General features: G+C 37.2%; 1 protein-coding gene across 1 annotated transcript in view; it reads right to left on the bottom strand.

Moving 5' to 3' along the window:
* Positions 1 to 6,889, bottom strand: part of LOC135225860 (fucolectin-5-like) — a 99,783-nt gene that overhangs the window by 74,315 nt on the left and 18,579 nt on the right. The gene's annotated exons all lie outside the window — the stretch shown is intronic.

Here is a 6,889-nt window from a genome sequence, read left to right as displayed (position 1 = left end):
CACATCCAAATAATTGTTAGGAGAGGGTTGATAGCACGATGGAAGAAAGATAATAGGAATGGAGGTACAGTAAAAGGTAATAAAGATGGCGTCATAAGGCAAGTTAGGACACAGCAATAGACGTACGTTCGACCAGATTCTGGGATCCCAGGTGTCCGTCAATGTCTGGAATTTGAAACTAGATAGTCATGAAGTTGTTGTCGTGACAGTCAGTGGAATGCGAGATGGGTGTAGTCTTACAAGTCAGTATTGGTGATGTTACAAGGAGTTACAAGGATTTGGATGTCTCAAAGACTTTTTAGTCCATCCGAGGAGACATCGTGTGCTCACTTATCTGTAGGAGCAGGTTTTACCGTGTATTCACAGTGTCCTAATATTTTCTCTATCTTTCTTGTAAACTCTTCTACACTGTTGCTGTTTACAACTTCTGGTGGAAGTTTATTCCACGTGTCACATATCTTGTATGTAACGAAGTTATCACAATGGAATGTGTTGTATCTCTTCAGTTCTAGTTTCCGTCCATTATTTCTTGTCTGGTTTTCGTTTAATGTAAATAGGTTACTGTCTACTTTTGTTATGCCTTTCAGTATTTTATTAGTTGTCCTCGCCATCGTCGTGTTTCTAAGCCATACATGTTTAGGCTCTCTAGTCGTCTTCGGTAACCTATTTGTCCGATGGATGGAATTAACTTTGTGGCTCTTGCTTGTACTCCTTCTAATCTATTTATGTCTTTCCTTAGTGTTGGTGACCAAAACTGTACTGCATATTCAAGATCGGGTCTAACTTTTGATGTATAGAGCTGCAGCACCGTTTCTTTGTTTCTGTATTTGAACTGCCTCCTTATGTATCCCACTAGTTTCTGTGTCTTCTTTTCTGCTTTTATGCACTGTTTTGTGGATTTTAAGACCTTGGTAATAATGACTCCAAGGTCCTCCTCTTGTTCTACACTATTTATGTCATTCCCAAGCAGCATGTACCTGGCATAAGGGTTGTTTGTTCCTATTTGTAACACTTTACATTTATCTACGTTAAAAGGCATTTGCCATTGTTTTGACCAGTCTTCTGTTTTCATTAGATCATTTCTTAAACTTTCCACTGCATCTGGGTCTGCTGATTTACACCTATTTTGATTTCATTTGCAGTTTGGCTATCCTGCTAGTTAAGCCTACATCAGTGTCATTAATGTAAATCAAAAACAAGAGAGGGCCAAGGACAAAACCCTGGGGAACTCTGCTTGTTACATCTGCCCACTTATTTATTACCCATTTATTAGGACTCTATTTTCTATAAATTAGCCAGTCTTCGACTAGTCTGCTGTTACTCCTATAATTCCTAAAGCTCTAACTTTTGTCATCAGTTTCTTGTGTGGGACTTTGTCAAAGGCCTTTTGGAAATCTAAGTCGAGTATATCTATTGCTCTACTACTGTCGTAAATACCAAGCATGTTATGAAAAAACTCCAAGAGGTTTGATAGGCAGGATCTGTTTTGTGTGAAACCGTGTTGGCTGTTTAACAATAAATTGTTTCTTTCTATGTGATCCACAATTTGATCTGCAGTAATGTCACAGAAACGGACAACGCGACAGAAAAGTCGTAATATTATCGACTCAGCGAAGTAGCCTGAGTCAGCTAGAGCTTCGCAGAAGATAAGAATGTTTAGTCTAGTAGAAAATGAATTTTAGAAGTTCTAGTCAGAGAACTTCATTAAGGGATTGGGACACTCCCCTTGAAGTTGTGTGAAGCAAACGCTTGAAATCTTCATAATGAAACGATTTACCCAAACCTTATAGCATATTCAACACCTAAAACTCTGCTATTCTTTCCCAGTTGGTTTTCACAATTATTCGTTCATTTTATCAAATCAGTTATCTAGTTTCTAATTGGCAGCAATTTGTCGTAAGTGACAACAGCAAGATGTTTGATTTCAAGATTGTGCCTTAAAAAGTAAGATTGGGGCGTTGGAAAGAAAGTAGGCGTAGGTGACTAAAAAAAAAAAAATTGAACTTTTTTGCACATCTTCGCTCTTACTTTGTACAGTTGTCAGCAGGCAAGAATTTCAAGAGCATGTCTATGACCAAGATGTATAGTCACTTTCGTTCTGCCCCATGCAAACAGCACGCCAATCACTAAATCGTTAGCCTTCGTGAGAACTCGCCTGTGGGTCCTTTTCGAAGCTGTTGATGAGCGAAAGGACCAAAATCTCTGTCGCTCCATCTTTTTCTGGAACACTAAGAATATCAAATTATTTGTTGGACGTTTAATTTATTCAACTTCTATCCTCAAAGGGATTCCCTCGAAATTCGACAACTAAATAATATGCATCACGAACAAGGAAATATTAAACAAACCAGGAATTTGCTCGCCTATGAAACCCTACTCCTAAAGTAAGATTAGATGAAGCAATCTCTCTCTCTCTCTCTCTCTCTCTCTCTCTCTCTCGCTGCCATCATGACTCAACGGTTACGAAGCAGTTTCATTGTTAGCAAATGGTTAGGCCCAAGAGCAATTGCGATATCTTCATTAAAGTAGCTTCATGCTCAGTTTCAGTTAACAGAACATGTATATAAATAATATATATATATATATATATATATATATATATATATATATAATATATATATATACTTATATATGTAAAGGAATATTGATTTATTGAATGTAAAATTTGCAGAAAAGGTTGAAAAATTGATATTTGCATAGAAAAAAAGTGTGTACACTAGACAACAGATGGCAGTAGCGCTTGGCGTAGGCGGTAGTCGCCAAGGATAATGTATCGAAACAATGATATTTGGTCCATGGATGTCTAGCGTGAGTCTGGTAATATAAAGGCCCAAAACGACGATTTTCGTTGGAGCTGAAACAAACAAGTGATTATAATAGTGTATCAAGTTTTGAGGAATATATGGTAATGTATTGTTATCCATTGGACGTTTTCCTTTGTTGTGATGTAACGTTGGTTGCCACTAACTTTTTGATGTTACAGTGAATTATATGTTGTGTTGATGTAAAGCTTTGTGACTTGGGTATTATACTGTAAAATGCAGTGATTAGTGATTAGTTGTCTTGATGAAGTGTTGTATGGCGAGTCTTTGCTTTTGTGCAATGCGTCCGTAATTTGTTTAATGTTCTGTTTGTGACTTTAATTTCCTTACTGATTGTTATTAAAGTACATTTTAAGTTATAGTGGGTTGTCACTGTTTCCTGATATATTCTCCTCGTAAATCCTTACCATAGAGAGATTTTTTTTTTATGTTACATGGGGGCCTGTCCGGGATTGCTTTTCAGTACTTCCATGTACTTTAGAGAGGGGGGAGAGTTGTGATAGTGTTAGTGCTATAATATTTGTCTTGCTGTGTTATTTGAGCAGGTTATTAAAGATGTTTGATTTGAAAGATTTCATACGTATCCTAGTGGTGAAAAGTTAGAAGGTATAACTAAATAGACTGGATGTTCTAGCTAGGTACTATAATGTAGAAGTATCAGAATCTGCAAGGAAGCAAGAAATCTCAAATATAGTAAGTGAGGCGCTAATGACTTTAGGCATTTTGTCTGATAAGGAAGGGTTGTTACTAATGAGTTGGGAAGGGCAAGAAAACTGATAGCCAGCAAAGCGCTAGTGAGAATAATACAGAAGGTAGTGCAAGTGAAGAGGAAGGTGCCAAAGCCGTACGTGAAAAAACAAAGTCACGCAAGGTTAAACCAAAAAAGTCCAAATTTGTTTATGAAGGGATGAGTGTTGAGCAGATGCAGATTCATTTGCAAAATAGTTAGATTAGAGAATGAGAAAGCTGTTGAACTAAAGAAGTTAGAAAATGAGAGAGCTGAAAAGGTTAGGAAGGTAGAAGCTGAAGTTTGAGCAAAAAAAGATTGAAGTTGAGCAAAAGAGGATAGAGCTAGAGATGAAGAAACTTGAAGTTAGAAGAAAAGTCCAGAGAAATACCAAAATCTTTTAGAATAGACAATGCAGTAAAAAGTGTACCAATTTTTGTTGAAAATGAAGTGGATTCATTTTTTTTACAATTTGAGAAAGTAGCAGAACAGCGTGAATGGCCGAGAACGTCATGGAGCACGTTGGTTCAAACCTCCTTCGAGGAAAAGGCTAGGGAAGTATTTGCTGCCTTATCTTTAGATGATTCATAAGGATTATGAGAGTTATCCGAAGTTTTGAAAGCTTATGAATGGGTGCCAGAGAGGTATAGAGAGAAGTTCAGAAGCTGGATAAAAAGACAGTCTTACTCATATGGAGTATGCACGGGAACAACGCCTGTGGTATGATAGGTGGATGAATGCCCGAGAAGTTAATGGTGATTTCGGTAAACTCAGGAACTTATCTTGCTTGAGCAGTTCAAGGATGGTATTAATCCACTTAAAACATATTTGGATGAACGTGATGTAGATAATGTCGATGAAGCCATAGATTGTCTGATAATTATGCATTGACCCATAAGCTATATAATACTGACGTCACTCCTAAAATTGGAAGGAGCAGAGTTTGGGAAGAGCAGCAAAATTACAAGGCACAAGGTAAGACTACGAGTTCACAGGTATCATCTCGTGGAGTCTATAATAAATCCTTAATAGAGGTGGTAGAGGGGCAAGTCGATATAATTCTGGTCGCTAGTGTTAGTGCTGGACAAGCAGGATACAGTGCAAATGATCAGTTTACACCTAGTTACCAAATATAGGCGAAAATTTTAGAGATTTTTGTATGTTTTAGTTGTGGCAAACCAGGACACATCAGTAGGAGTTGTCCACATCGCACAATAAAACCGTCCAATTCAAGTGGTAAATAAAGTTAAAGATAAACCTGTACATTTTAACAGGATGATCATAAACCTGAAAATACCATTGCATTGTTGAATCAACCACAAGCATGTGGTGACAGAGGTCCTAGTTTGTTTGCTTCTCCCCTTAGGCCAGGTAAGAGGTATTGTAACGATAGCATCGACAGTAATAATATAGTAATGTTGATGAGAATATAGGTTACAAAATGGGTAACAATGATGTTCAAAATGTTAGTAATGTTGGTTGTATTGAGGAATTATTGTAAAAGGAAATGGGAGTGAGACTACCTGAAGAGAAGTCCACATCCAAAGGTACTGAATTGTATGACCCTTTTATGGAGATGGTTGGTTACACCTCCCTTGTGTTGAAAAAAGGAAAGTAAGTGGTTAAGAGATACCGGAGCGGTACAGTCTGTAATGATAAAAAATATGTATGACCAGTGGAAGGATACTGGAGAGTATGTACTTCTGCGTGGGTTTGGACCTGAGTTTTCAGCTCCATTAGTAGAAGTAAGGTTAGAAACTCCGTTAATTTCGGGATATGTTAAAATTGCTTTGGTGAGAGAAATCCCAGTGTCAGGAGTAGAGTTAATTCTTGGAAATGATGTATGTGGAGACAAAGTTTTGGTAGCAGTAATTCCAATTTTGACAGAAAAACCCTTTAATTCTCATTTATTACAGAAGTTGAATGTACATTTCCAAACTTATTTCCTGCTTGTGCAGTTACTACAAGAAGTAAGAGTGCCGAAGGAAAGGTAAATGATGACGACGGTTTGGATTTACAAAACTTGTTTTAAAGATGGTCCGGAAAAACACTACAAGTAAGTAAAGTCAGTACTACCTCCTTTGCGAATGCTGAAAGTTAATAAGGAAGAATTTGTTAAATCTCAAATTGAAGATGATAATTTGAAGGTAATTAGAGATAATGCCCTTGTTGATATAAATGATATCGAGAAGGAAGGCAAGTGTTACTTTTAAAGGATGGAATCCTAATGAGGAAGTTCAAGAGTAGAATGTTAATGATATGTAGAACAAGTGGTCATTCCAAGTAGTTATAGGAATTTTGTTCTAGGTATTGCTCATGACTGTAGTTATTCTGGTCATTTAGGTATAAACAAAACTTATGAGAAAATTATTAAGGTATTTTTTTTGGCCTAAGATGCAGAAAGATTGTAGTGAATATTGTAAAAATTGTGATTTATGTCAAAAAGTAGGTAAAAAAGCTCAACATGACCCTAAGGTGATGCCATTGCAACCCATTGAAGTTCCAGGAGAACCCTTTGAGAAACTGGTTTTGGGGGATTGTGTAGGACCTCTGCCTAGGTCTAGCAAAGGTAACGAGTATTTGCTGACAATTATGTGTAGTGCTACCAGATTTCCAGAGGCTATTCCTTTAAGAACTGGTAGTGCTGATAAGATAATTGAAGCGCTTAACAAGTTCTTCTCACTGGTAGGTTTGCCAAAAGAAGTTCAACCGAGCCAACGGAACCAACTTTACGTCTAGAAAGTTTACCTCATTTTTAGCCTGTCGAATATTAAGCATTGTTTATCGTCTCCTTATCACCCACAGAGCCAAGGAGTGGTCTGTCGAACGATTTCATCGAACCTTCAAAACCATGCTTCGCACGTACTGTTGTGAAAATGAAAAGGAATGGGATGTCTACATACCAATGTTGCTATTTGCCGTTCGTGATAGCGTACATTCATCGTTGGGTTATTTCCTTTTCAGTTAGTATATGTCCATCAGGTAAGGTCACCCATGGAGGTGATAAAGAATCAGTTGATTTCAGATGAGAAGGATTCTATCACGTTACAAGAAATGAAGGAAAAAATAAAAAAAAAATATGGAAAGTAGCACATGAGAATCTTAAAGTAGTACAAGAAGAGATGAAAAGAAACTACGACAAAAAGGCTGCAAAACGTGAACTCGACATAGGAGATAAGGTTCTAGTGTATCTCCCTACAGCTGGTAAGGTTTTTAACCAGAAGTATATAGGACCTGCACGGTGAAGGAAAAAGTAAGTGATGTTAATTATCGAATTCAATTTCCTACAGGACGGAGGAAAGTTAAAACTTTCCATATTAACAAATTAAAGAAGTATAAC

This window comes from Macrobrachium nipponense, chromosome 13 (genome assembly GCF_015104395.2).
Source record: "Macrobrachium nipponense isolate FS-2020 chromosome 13, ASM1510439v2, whole genome shotgun sequence".
Lineage (NCBI taxonomy): Eukaryota > Metazoa > Arthropoda > Malacostraca > Decapoda > Palaemonidae > Macrobrachium > Macrobrachium nipponense.
This window is presented reverse-complemented; position numbering and strand designations above follow the sequence as displayed.